Source organism: Bubalus kerabau, chromosome 3, assembly GCF_029407905.1.
Source record: "Bubalus kerabau isolate K-KA32 ecotype Philippines breed swamp buffalo chromosome 3, PCC_UOA_SB_1v2, whole genome shotgun sequence".
Taxonomy (NCBI): Eukaryota; Metazoa; Chordata; class Mammalia; order Artiodactyla; family Bovidae; genus Bubalus; species Bubalus kerabau.
This window is the reverse complement of record NC_073626.1, coordinates 27,281,480-27,295,480: the sequence shown is the minus strand read 5'-3', so window position 1 is coordinate 27,295,480 and position 14,001 is coordinate 27,281,480. Positions and strand designations below refer to the sequence as shown.

Sequence of the window (14,001 nt, the reverse complement as noted above, 5' to 3'; positions counted from 1 at the left end):
AAAGGACATAGTATTTGGAAATCTGACTTTCTTCCTAGAGCATTCAGAGTTACCTGTTCCAATGGCGCAGGGTTGTACGAGGGTGTGTGCTGGGCAGTTTGCAGCTTAACATTAGTAGGAAAATGTTCAGTTGGTTCAAATCATTTATAAACTTTTTGTATTAAGGGTTAAATGTTTCCAAACCTGGAGAAGTAGTGTTACAAGATAGCACTGGACATCTGTTCTGCAGGTATAAATAAGCCTGTAATGGACTAAACCTTTACAACAATTATGTGAGCTTGGTTATGTATTACCCATTTTATAAATGAGTAAACAAAGGCTCAGAGAAGATATGTTTGCTTGGTGTCATGTGTATTGTAAGGAAGAAGACGAGCCTTAGAACCCTGGCCTCCTTGCTCCAAATCTTTCCCCACTAGATGGTCAATGAATGCTGGATGCTAGTTTGACTTTACATATGTGTATGTATATGTGAAAGTGTTAGTTACTTGGTTGTGTCTGACTCTTTGCAACTCCATGGACTGTAGCCCACCAGGCTCCTCTGTCCATGGAATTCCCAGGCAAGAATACTGGAGTGGGTTGCCATTTTCTTCTTGAGGGGATCTTCCCGACCCAGGGATTGAACTCAAGTCTCCTGCACTTCAAGTGGACTCTTTACTGTCTGAGCCACTAGGGAAGTGTGTGTGTGTGTGTGTGTGTGTCTGTGTGTGTGTGTGTGTTGGAATACAGTATGTTGGCATAGAGTTGCTTTACAATGTTTGAACTCTTTTGAGAATAGTATTAGTTGACTGGCCAGCAGAAAACTAGCCCAGAATGTGATCCTGGGGATCCAGAGAGTGAGGGAAAAGGTGGAGACGAAGGAAGCTGACACGAGCTGCTGTATGCAAACATGACAGCATGGACTTCAGGGTGACGATTAGAGGCGTTTCTGATGGACTCTCTTGAATTGGATCTGCTTTCATATATTTCCTTTCTGGGATTACACCTCTTTTTCCAACTTTTTAAACAACCAATGCAGAGTGAAGAACAAGGGAAAATAGAAACACATATCATTTCCAGAGTGTCAAAAGTATCATCAAACTGAGGAAGAAATTCATAAATGTACACACATAATTTTTTTTAGATTAAAAACACCATGTCCCACCTAGTACAAAGCTTGTTCATTTTTTTTTTTTTTGTCAGCCCCGTGTATTTTTGTTAGTAATGTTGACCACTGAGATTATTTTCTTAGCACAGAATTTTCCAGTAAACCTCCCACATTGGTGTAAACTTCCTGTTCTTCTTCCTAGGCCCTTCATTACAGGCAGCAGGAGAGCTGATATTCAGCAGAAAATTAACTTGGTGGGGTGTATGCTTAAAGGCATCAACTTTCAAGAAAAGGAAGTTTTTGTTTTGTTTTACAAAGCATTGCTTTTTACTTGTGGTGGGCCTTTTGAAGTTATGGATTATTTTCTGAAGATAGAGGTTTTTGGTTTAGCACAATTCTCAGTACCTGGAAAACACTCAGTGTGTGTTGTTGAACTGAATGCCTAACATGTACTTTCCCTTGATCAAATAAAGAAATTTTGTGGGTTATTATTTATTTTGATTTAAGATACAGAATTATTTACTTATTTATTTTTGGCTGTACTGCACAGCATGCGGGACCTTAGTTCCCTGACCGGTGATCAAACCCATGCCCCCTGCATTGGAAGGTAGAGTGTTAATCTCTGGACTACTAGGGAAGTCCCTTCAGCCTTTATTTTCGATGAGCTTATAGGAGCAGGCAATCTTCGGAAACTGGATAAATGGATTCATGAGGACTATGGTCCAAGAACATACTTTAAAAAGGAGGCTTTGATCCTTTATTAAGCATAAAACAAGGACACAGCTAAATAAACCTCCTCTTAAATTTGTGGTTATCAGGCTTGGCTGTATATTGTAATCACCTGGGGTAGAATAGTGGTAACTTTAAAAAACATACTGCTGCCAGGTCTCAGACCCAGAAATTCTTGTATAATTGGTTTAATCCACAAAATTTTCCAATAGCCATGTATAGATGTGAGAGTTGGACTATAAAGAAAGGAACTGTGGTGTTGGAGAAGATTCTTGAAAGTTCCTTGGACTGCAAGGAGATCCAATCAGTTCATCCTAAAGGAAATCAGTCCTGAATATTCATTGGAAGGACTGATGCTGAAGCTGAAACTCCAACACTTTGGCCACCTGATGCGAACAACTCTTTGGAAAAGACCCTGATGCTGGGATAGATTAATGGTGGGAGGAGAAGGGGATGACAGAGGATGAGATGGTTGGATGGCATCACCAAATCGATGCACATAAGTTTGAGTAAGCTCTGGAAGTTGGTGAATGACAGGGAAGCCTGGTGTGCTGCAGTCCATGGGGTCACAAAGAGTTGGACACAATTGAGCAACTGAGCTGAACTGAGCTTCAGTTTTTAAAAAACTTTCCAGGAGATTCTAATTGGCAGTCAGAGCTGAGCATCACTCTCTTACATGAATGGACATATTTAACCAGTATCTACTACATACCAGGCACTGTGCTGGGTACTTGTTATTCTTTATTTTACTAACATGGAAACTGGGACTCGTGCATGTTGACTTGCTTACCATGATAGGGCCTTACACTCTTTTTGCCATTTCAGTTCAGTTCAGTTCAGTCATTCAGTCGTGTCTGACTCTTTGCGACCCCATGAATCGCAGCACGCCAGGCCTCCCTGTCCATCACTAACTCCCGGAGTTCACTCAAACTCACGTCCATCGAGTCGGTGATGCCATCCAGCCATCTCATCCTCTGTCGTCCCCTTCTCCTCCTGCCCCCAATCCCTCCTAGCATCAGAGTCTTTTCCAATGAGTCAACTCTTCCCATGAGATGGCCGAAGTATTGGAGTTTCAGCGTTAGCATCAGCCCTTTCAAAGAACACCCAGAACTGATCTCCTTTAGAATGGACCGGTTGGATCTCCTTGCAGTCCAAGGACTCTCAAGAGTCTTCTCCAACACCACAGTTCAAAAGCATCAATTCTTTGGCACTCAGCTTTCTTCAGGTCCAACTCTCACATCCATACATGACTACTGGAAAAACCATAGCCTTGACTAGACGGACCTTTGTTGGCAAAGTAATGTCTCGGCTTTTGAATATGCTATCTAGGTTGGTCATAACTTTCCTTCCAAGGAGTAAGTGTCTTTTAATTTCATGGCTGCAATCACCATCTCCAGTGATTTTGGAGCCCAAAAAAATAAAGTCTGCCACTGTTTCCACTGTTTCCCCATCTATTTCCCATGAAGTGATGGGACCGGATGCCATGATCTTAGTTTTCTGAATGTTGAGCTTTAAGCCAACTTTTTCACTCTCCTCACTTTCTGCCATAAGGGTGGTGTCATCTGCATATCTGAGGTTATTGATATTTCTCCCGGCAATCTTGATTCTAGCTTGTGCTTCTTCCAGCCCTGGGTTTCTCATGATGTACTCTGCATAGAAGTTAAATAAGCAGAGTGACAATATACAGCCTTGATGTACTCCTTTTCCTATTTGGAACCAGTCTGTTGTTTCATGTCCAATCTAACTGTTGCTTCCTGACCTGCATATAGGTTTCTCAAGAGGCAGGTCAGGTGGTCTGGTATTCCCATCTCTTTCAGAATTCTCCACAGTTTATTGTGATCCACACAGTCAAAGGCTTTGGCATAGTCAATAAAGCAGAAATAGATGTTTTTCTGGAACTCTCTTGCTTTTTCCATGATCCAGCGGATGTTGGCAATTTGATCTCTGGTTCCTCTGCCTTTTCTAAAACCAGCTTGAACATCTGGAAGTTCACGGTTCACGTATTGCTGAAGCCTGGCTTGCAGAATTTTGAGCATTACTTTGCTAGTGTGTGAGATGAGTGCAATTGTGCGGCAGTTTGAGCATTCTTTGGCATTGCCTTTCTTTGGGATTGGAATGAAAACTGACCTTTTCCAGTCCTGTGGCCACTGCTGAGTTTTCCAAATTTGCTGGCAGATTGAGTGCAGCACTTTCACAGCATCATCTTTCAGGATTTGGAATAGCTCAACTGGAATTCCATCACCTCCACTAGCTTTGTTTGTAGTGATGCTTTCTAAGGCCCACTTGACTTCACATTCCAGGATGTCTGGCTCTAGGTCAGTGATCACACCATCGTGATTATCTGGGTCGTGAAGATCTTTTTTGTACAGTTCTTCTGTGTATTCTTGCCACCTCTTCTTAATATCTTCTGCTTCTGTTAGGTCCATACCATTTCTGTTCTTTATTGAGCCCGTCTTTGCATGAAATGTTCCGTTGGTATCTCTAATTTTCTTGAAGAGATCTCTAGTCTTTCCCATTCTGTTGTTTTCCTCTATTTCTTTGCATTGATCCCTGAAGAAGGCTGTCTTATCTCTCCTTGCTATTCTTTGGAACTCTGCATTCAGATGCTTATATCTCTCTTTTTCTCCTTTGCTTTTCACTTCTCTTCTTTTCACAGCTATTTGTAAGGCCCCCCCAGACAGCCATTTTGCTTTTTTGCATTTCTTTTCCATGGGGATGGTCTTGATCCCTGTCTCCTGTACAGTGTCATGAACCTCCATCCATAGTTCATCAGGCACTCTATCTATCAGATCTGGCCCCTTAAATCTATTTCTCACTTCCATGGTATAATCATAAGGGATTTGATTTAGGTCATACCTGAATGGTCTAGTGGTTTTCCCTACTTAATATGCTAGTGACTGCAGAAGCCAGTGTCTGACCTTTGAAACGTTGAGTAAATGAAGACTGACTCACTGAAGATGAGAAGGACAGTCCTCGGAATGCTATGTGAAGCCAATTTTTTTAATATTTATTTTTATTAATTTATTTGGCTGTACCAGGTTTTACTTGTGGCTTGTGGAATCCCCAGCTTCAGCCCACGGGATCTTTAGTTGAGGCACAGAAACTCTTGGCTGCAGCATGTGGGATCTAGTTCCCCAACCAGGGATTGTACCCTGGCCCCTGCATTGGGAGCATGGAGTCTTAGCCACTGGACCACCAGAGAAGTCCCTGAAGCCAGTTTTTAAACATATATGGAAATAAAATCTGGGTGCCAGGCCTATTGGATACATATTTCCTTCTAATGTATTTAGAATGTATACATATTTCCTTCTATTTTTCAAAACCCAGCGACATCTCTTACTGAATTGGAAATTGCAGATCCTTAGAAGGGCCTGATGTCAGCCCTTGTTGATTTGAGCCTCAGCAATGTTCTTACTAAGAGCCATTGAAGAGCAGGACTGGGTGACCACCACAAAGAAAATCAGGGCTGAGATGTCCACGGGGTGGGAGTCACAAAAGTGCTATATGGCAATCAGGTCACTCATTGCCCCTGTTGTAAACTAGCGTGCTGTGGACCGAGACTGTGTATCATTTATGGACATCCAGACTGCTTAGAGACCCAGGGAGCAGCTATTCAGTTAAGAAAAGGTAAGCTAAGAAAAACAAGATTTCAACCAAACCCAACTGTAATCGTGGTGGAGAAGCTCGTTGCCTGTCTGGAGGTAGCTTGTGACTCTAATGTGTGAGTGCACTGTGTATGTTTTGGCTTGAAATACCCCTTATTCACAGTGTTATGCCTCAAGTGTCCCATCAATGCTTCCTTCTTCCCTTCAAGGTCTTTCCTCCATCCTTATAAACTCTCTGTTGGCCAAGAAACATATGGAGTAAGCGTGGCTTGTGGGCATTTTAGAGTTCTCTTGGGAGAAGTGGGAACTATTTAAGAAATAAAGACAAATCTGAGACAAAGGCTGATAAGAAAGGGAAGTGGACACAAAAAATGAAATGGGCAGGCAGAAAAAGTAATAGGAAGGTACTTAAGAGATGGAGAAGAACAGATAGTATAAGAGTGAATGAGACACAGACAGGCAGAATCCTAGTGAGAGAGAATGGAGAGAAACAGACAGGAGCTCAGAGAGAGGCAGACAGACAGGGAGAAGGAGACAGACAGACAGAGGCAGCCAATCAGCAATGGAGAGAGAAACAGAAAGAGGCAGCAGAGAAGACCAGACAGGAGACAGAGGTGGTCAGAGGTGAAGGGAGAGAGAGACAGGTATTGAGAGAGGAGCTTGGGAATAGAAAGAGGTGAACAGGGAGACGGACAGCAGTGTGCAGAGCAGGGGCATGGTGTGGACAGCACGTGTGTCTCCTCACAGAAAAACGAGAAGGTGGATGGGTTTGCCAGGAGGGACAGCCTTTCTACTGGGGCTGTTGAAGGGGATGAGTTTAGTCATCCTCAATAGAAGCAGGATTCCTTCCTCCCTAAGCCCAAATCCATGTTCCATCCGGTGGGCAGTCTAGTGAATGCAGCTTCCTATACCTGCACTCTGGGCCTGGGAAGGACCTCACAGAATTACAGATGTGGGAACTGAGACCCTTGTGGTGGACGTGTGTGGTTTCCTGGCCAGCCCTTTTCCATACACTCTGTTTCCAGTAACGACCTCCCATGTTTGTGGGGAACCACCCCTCCCCACCTCTATCCCCTGTGGTTTTTGTGGCCTTGGCAGGACCTCCCACCACGCCCATTCCAGGGACAGTGTAGGATCCAGGCTTGGCATCTGATCCAGAGCATCAGTTTCCCCCGTGGTCAGTGATTGGCTCAGGGGTAGGCACATAGCTCAAGGGAGACAAGTCAGAGCCAATCAGTCTCCTTTGGAGGGTGTACATGGGCTCCAGGTTTTGCCCTCAGATCCAGACTTGAACCTGGAGACTCGTTGGCTGAAGCTGGGGCTGCCATCTTGCCAACTCGCATAGTCGCAAAAGGAAGCCAGCACACAGTGAACAGAGAGTAAAGTGAAGAACCTCTGCATTCTCGTGGTCTCTTCTGAACCCTGATCAAGCTGTTCTAAGTCAGAACTATCTCTAGAGTTTTTATTTATAAAATTAATGAATAACCTTTTTATCTGACAGCATAAACCAGTTCAAATGGAAGTTTCTGTCACTTGCAACCAAATCCTAACTAATATAATGTTCTGGGCTATATCATCACATTCTACAGACTTGTAGTTTAAGTAACTTATCTAAGATTTTAGCTAGTTGGTACCAGCACATGAACTGAGGTTTCACCAACCAAGTACCCCTCTGAAGTCACTCTTCCATTCTCTCCCCCTCGTTTTAAGATAATGGGCCCATTTCAAACAAATGGTTTTACTCTAGTGACTTCACAAGGTCTGGAAATGCCAGCTCTAAGCAAAATTGCTATCCCCGGGCAATGCTTATTTAGGCTCAGCTGTTTCCTTTTTCTATGAGGTTCTCCTCTCCCCTCCTTGTCGAGGTAAGCAGAATATGACAGGTGTCTCAGATACTTTCATGTGAAAGTATCTTACGGTGGTTCAGACATTAAAGAATCTGTGTCTGCAATGCGAGCGGCCCAGGTTTGATCCCTGGGTCAGGAAAATCCCCTGGAGAAGGGAATGGCAACGCACTCCAGTATTCTTGCCTGGAAAATTCCATGGACAGTGGAGCCTGGCATTCTACAGTCCATAGGATTGCAGAGTTAGACACGACTGAGCAACTAACACTTCTTCTTCTACCAAGTAGAACTTTTACCTTTTAAAAGAGAACAGTAAAAAGATCCCAAAGGAATAAATCTCTAAAGCAGGAATCCCAAATATTGTATGTAGCATATGGTTAGAGAACATACTTGGAGATGCCAAAGCATCTTATTCTCTGAACAGTGGGCACTAGGTCCAAGAGTCATTTGTAAGATTGTAAATGAAACCTTCCTGAAGAATCCTGAAAAATGTCCCCCAAGTTACATACATTTAGAGCAGTGATTCTCCAACTTGGCTGCGCATTAGAGTCATTGGAGAGCTTGTTAAAACAAATGCTGGGCCCCGCCCCCAGAGACTCAGTTTCTGTGAGTCTGGGCCCGGGCCTGAGAACTTGCATTTCTAAAAAGTTCCCAAGTGATGCTGTACTGCAGGTCTGGGTGGCAACCCACTTTTGAAGATCATGTTTAGATTTAAAAATACACCTCTGATAGAGTTTGACCGGCTGACATAAAACCTCCACACTGCGCTGCCCTGGTGCTAGACAGCAGTAGACCCCCACTTCTCCCCACCCCACCCCCCAGGAGGGATGCCAGTCACAGCTTGAGGTGTAGCCTGGACAGTGGTGCAAAGGTCCCTGGGGTCCCCCAAGTGAGCCTGGACTAGAGCCAGGAGTCCAGGAGGGTTAGGATCTGCTGACGCTTGTATGGTGAGAAAACATTTTAAAAGTATGAATTCAGAGTTTTTTCCTTTCTGATAATTCCTGTTACTCTAGCACTGTCCCCTACCCAAACCTCTCCTCTGACTCTACTCCAGGCAACAACTAGAACCCCTTAAAAATTTTTTTTTATTTATTCGGCTGCACTGGGTCTCAGCCGCAGCACGCAGGATCTCAATCTTCATTGTAGCATGCGGGATCTTTAGTTGTGGCATGTGGACTCTTAGTTGCAGCACGTGGGATCTAATTCCCTGACCGGGGTTTGAACCCAGGCCCCCTTCATTGGGAGTGCAGAGTCTTAGCCACTGGACCACCAGGGAGGTCCCAGCTAGAACGCTTTTATTCTCACTGCACCAAGGAAGGGCTGATATAAGAAACAGGAAGTCTATTTCGAGCTTTTGTGCATCGGACCACACAGGCCAGCCTGTCTGGCGGTGTGACCAGTGTCGTGCACAGGGCACTGCTCCCAGAAGGCCCTTAGGTCGAATGCTGTGTAGTGGTTGCCCTGAAATTCTTAATAATTTTAGCTTTGAATCTGTGACTTGTAAACCAGACCACAGGACAGTGGAGCGCGCACCAGGGGCTTGGAGCCGCGACTCTTGTGCATCCTGCCCCCACTGTGTCTGGCTCGGGATCCCCACTGCTCACCCCTATGTCCCCTGGTGCCACAGCCCCTGTCACCTCCCTCTTCCTATGTTGTGATCTGCTAGCTCCCTCCACACCTGATGTGGGCCTGGGCACAGGTGCAGGCACTGGGGGTGTCAGGGCTGGGTGTGCCCACCCCATGGCATTTGGGGGTGGGATTCAAGGAAGCTGCCTTTTGGTCCCAGGCTGAGGGTACCAATCTGGAGAGTTTCTTGCCCACTCATCCAGAGACTGAGTGTGCACGTGTGTACCAGCATGAAGGTTGCCATCCCTCGGGGATCTGCTGTCTGCTGTGGACGGGCGCTGTGGGCCCTCGGGAAGGGGACATTGACTTTCCCAACCCCTGCCCAGCTTGGTGTTTTCATTTTGCATGGATTCTGGCAAGTACTGTAGCTGACCTGAACATGGGGCCTGACACAGCCCACCAAAACCTCTGCACCCAAGAATAGCAGAGATGTAATAAAGAGATGAAACAGCAGAGATGAAATGAAGCACATAGATAGCCCCACGGAGGTTCCTGCCTTTCCCAGCACCATGTGGGATAGAAGACCTTTGTGCTCCAAGTAGTAAAGAGTTGAGCTGAAAGCAAGCTGGAATTGGGGGGCCTTGGGTCAGGGATGACTTAGCACTGACCTGCACAGTCCAAAGGCCAGGTGAGAGCAGGCATCCATTGCGGGATACCAGCATGGATAGACTGTGACCCAGACGAGGTGGATCTGTACCTGTGTGTAAACCCACTTGGACAGATTAAACTCCTGCCATCATATTAAATGGAGGTTTGAAGTAGAAAGTAAGTTTGTTTACAGACAAAGAATCCTCAAGGTCTTTCCTGAATTTATGACTTGCGGTTCATACCTGACACGCTATCGTCCCCAAAATGGGAAAAGGAGGTTGTAGAGGCATAGGGTTAAGAATGTGCAAGAAAAGGCATCATCCTGCAGATTGGGAGCTGAGAGCCTGGTCAGCCTGGCAACCAGCCTGAACCACTGTTCAGAGGGCCTAAATAGAGAACTCTGGATGTCACCCACAAGAGACAAATTACCCAGGCTCGTGTAACATCAGGACTAAGGCTGGTCAGAGGAAGCCACCCTAAGAAGCAGTGCCATGGCCCAGTCAGAAACTTCCTTATAAAAGAGTTGTTTAAACTGTTCATTAAAATATTTTGTTCTATCATGGATATATGTTTCTTTTGCATTTTGTTTGGGAGAACACTTTCCTTAAAGTAACTTCACTAAAGCGGTTTAGGAATAAAACAAACAAAAAAATGTTGGTTGCTAGGGGCACTGTCCCCGTGAAGGGCAAGATCAGTACTTGACGAAAGTGAGCAGGAGCTGAGTTAGAAAGACTGGAAGGAGCAAAGTGACCTCAGCCTGATATTTTTACTGAAAAATCATTTTAAGATGTTTTTATTTTTACCTACTTTTTCTGTAATAAGCATGCTGTCCTTGTGCATTTTTACAAGAGGGGTAAAACCTCTAAAAACAAGAGGAAACTGGAGGGACTCACAATACCTGTGGTGAAGGCTAATTTATGATTAGCCTTTCTCTGCATTTTGGAGGAGAGGAGGAATAAAGGAAGAAAAATCCCCAACATAGACTACCTGTCACATTCTGTTTTCATTAGCTGGATCCAGATGTAACTGAAAGAACAAACATTCCCAGGGAGCAGCTGGAAAGATGTGGCAGCAGGGTGGTCTCCCATGGGGCCTGGGTCTTCAAAGGTAGAAAGTCCACCTGCAGGAGCCCTTCTCAAGTTGTCAACTTGGATTAGACGGCAGCTGACCCAGAGGACGCACCCCAGCAGGTTGCTGGGCTTTCGAGATTGCAGGGTGGGGGCAGGGAGTGGATTCTGTGGCCAGACTAGACCCATGTCTGTAAAACTTCTTACATAATCAAGTATGTTCCAGGTTGCAGCAAATGAGACAAAACTCAGATAAAACCCAAACCACTGCATCCAAAGTGCACGGATGGTTCCCTGGGGTTCCCTGGAACTGGATCTGACTTAGGGAGGGTTTCAACTTCTCCATTTGGTGCCAAATCTATCATAAGAGAGAACTCCCGATACGGATGCAACTCAAACCTGTGATAAACTAGGACAGAAAAAGCCATTCAAAAAGCTGAAGCAGCTACACAGAACAAAAAGGGAGCAGAGACAAGCAGACTCAGAGAGAAATGGCATTTGATCACTCAGAGCAGATTACTGACTTATTCTTATGGAATCAGAGTGGAAAAAGGTTCTTCAGAAGGGGGTCAAGGCCCCCGTCCCATTTGAAAGAATATGCACCCTACTTGGCTGGGTGCCCTTCTTCACCGGTGTGGCCTCTGTGTAAAGAGAATTGGACCCTGGTTCTCAGAAGCTTGTGTTTCCTCTCTGTCAGGGAGCCTGTTTAGCTCATGATGGGAATTTTGTCTTCAGCAGCATCGGTTTTCAAAATTCCTCACATGGACGCAAAATTAAAAGGGAAATGGAGTCCCTTTGGGATGTTTTATCTCATGAATCATCCGTCCCTTCCTGACTCTCCTGGGAATCCCATCCACACACAGAGGTCCCATTGATTCCTGTGGTCCCTGTCAAAGCCAACTTCAAGAATGGAAAAGATGAGCCCTCGTTGATTTCATGTTGGACTCACCAGCTAAATTCTATTGCTGGCAATGGTCAGATCAGCTTAGGATTAAAGAGACAGAAATACAAGAGCCTGCTATTCAAGTACTTGGGGGTTTCTAGCATTTGGACTGTAAATAGATCCAATAATTTATATGCAGACAGATGAATGGGCAACAGAGCTCTGTAGAGTTGTTGTTGTTGTTTTTAAACCTACTCTTTAGCCTGTTTGGGTAGTAACTAGGCTGTAAATACATGCAACTAAAGAAAGTCCTTTGTCAATTTTTCTCTTTCTTTTAATATTAGAACAAGTAACAGAGTTTAAGGAAGTTCATTGAAATCTGTGCAGTCCAAATCCTTTCCAGGGACACAGCAACTTCAGTTTTTGAAATACTTATCTGATTTAAATATTCAACAAGAAAAATTATTTTTCATAAACAGGCTAGAACTGTTCTGTATACCTCACACTCCCAGGAAGAGAAGAGAGAGAACTGACTGATGGTCATCAGAAATTTGTTCTTTGGAAACAGGAGTATTTCTGTGTTATTCATAAATAACTGATTTGTACCCTCGTTCATTCATCCATTCACTTTGTTCATTCACTGGACATCTGGTAAGTCCCTTCTTGTGCTAGGCCTAGGTGAAATTAGATAGATTCCAGTTCTATGTAAGATGGGGTAGGTAGCCTTGTGTCTCCCACTGAATGCAGCTATAAAACCTGGACAGAACACATGGAGCAAGTATTCACCATGAAAAGCAAATAGTATTAGGTTGACTGGAGAAAAGACCAAATTTTGAAATACCACTGAAGGTGGTGAACCTGACATTTTTTTCTCACTAATATGCCCTGGCCTGGTCTCAAGGCAGCCTCAGACCTGGAGGGGAACCTTGGCAAGGGTGCGAAATGAAGGCTCCAGGAGACGCCATTTCAATTCTCTGACATGAGGAATGGCAAAGGGCTTCCTGACATTCAGAGAGAATGGAGAAAATTCCCTACTTTTCTTTTTCCTTCCTTTGCTTTTCCTTAATCTCTCACATGATCCAGCCTGCAACAGCTCACAGGCACCTAAAAACTCCGAGGGAGAGGAGTCCTCCTCTCTGATTGGAAGAAGCGGCCCAAGAGAATAGCACAAATCCTATTACTTTTTTTCTATCTTCTGGTCCTTACAATGATGGATCTGATTCTTTTTCTGAAGTTCGAATGCTCATAGCTCTCACGCCTCACCATACCCTCTTCCCTTTCTGCCCCACATCTGGGCAAAACTGATAGAAAGCGCAGATACTCCTTTGTAACTAGCGGGCAGTTCACACTATGGAGCTCCAGCTCCCAAGAACTCACCCCAGCATCAGACCCCAGCATCACAAACACCAAGCCAGTCTCCTCACCTGGTTCTTGCAAACCATTTTCAGGCCAGCCTGAGAGCTCTCCCTGCTCTCTCCACAATGTATTAACCCTTTTCATGCCTCCTAGTTGCATCTAGCTGCATGTGTGGTATCACTGATCTTAATATCCAAAACAGAAAAATTGGGGATGGGGTTCTATCTCACTTGCACTGAGTGACCCTAACAGCTCCAGACATGGGTGCAGTTATGGGAAACACACAGCAGACGAGGGTCAAAAAGGGACACTCCAGGGAATCAGAAAGCTCCAGGGAAATCTCAGAAGATATCAGAGAGGAGGCAGACGAAGCGCTGCTCAAGTTGTTTAAAAATCTGGGCTTATTCTCCAGCTGTGTATGTGTGGATCTGACCCTGAAGAGTCAGTGAGGCACTGAGAAACCTACCCCGGGTGAGATCACCGCCCATGCTAAGATTGGCCACTAGGTGGCATACACACTGGATCAGAAGAGCGCGGCAAAGGCTTTGAAAACAGAACCAATATTGAAAACACCATCCACAGCAAGTTGGTCAGACCTTGCAGACTGAAACCAGCTAAGTTGATTGCCTGCTAAAACAGAAATGGCAACATTTTACAGGATTCAAACAAGGCTCAGAGTCATATAATATCATTTCAAAATGTCCAGGATACTATTATTCAAATTATTCAGCATATCAAGAACCAGAAAAATCTTAACTCAAAAAACATATATAATTGTCAAACTCCATAAACTGTATACATAAAGTCAGGTTTGCTGAATGTCAAAAAACTTTAATTATTACAATGCAAAAAATTTTAATAATGTCATTTGTCTACAAGAAGCTCACAATCTAGGGTTGGAAATAGAATTAAAAAATGGATAATGACATAACCTTTACCACCTATGGTTTTTTTTTTGTTTTTGTTCAGTCACTAAGTCATGTCTGATTCTTTGCAACCCCATGAACTGCAGCACGCCGGGCTTTCCTGTCCTTCACTATCTCCTGGAGTTTGCTCAAATTCATGTCCATTGAGTTGGTGCTGCCATCCAACCATCTCATCCTCTGTCGCCCCCTTCTTCTCCTGCCCTCAATCTTTCCCAACATCAGGGTCTTTTCCAATGAGTTGGCTCTTCATATCAGGTGGCCACAATATTGGTGCTTCAGCTTCAGCACCAGTC

At 44.5% G+C, this 14,001-nt stretch overlaps 1 non-coding gene across 1 annotated transcript; it reads right to left on the bottom strand.

The window, feature by feature from the left end:
- Positions 1 to 8,465: 8,465 nt before the first annotated feature.
- TRNAG-CCC (transfer RNA glycine (anticodon CCC)) lies at positions 8,466 to 8,538 on the bottom strand. The gene has a single exon. It is a non-coding gene; the product is annotated as a tRNA-Gly (tRNA).
- Between the last annotated feature and the right edge of the window lie 5,463 nt (positions 8,539 to 14,001).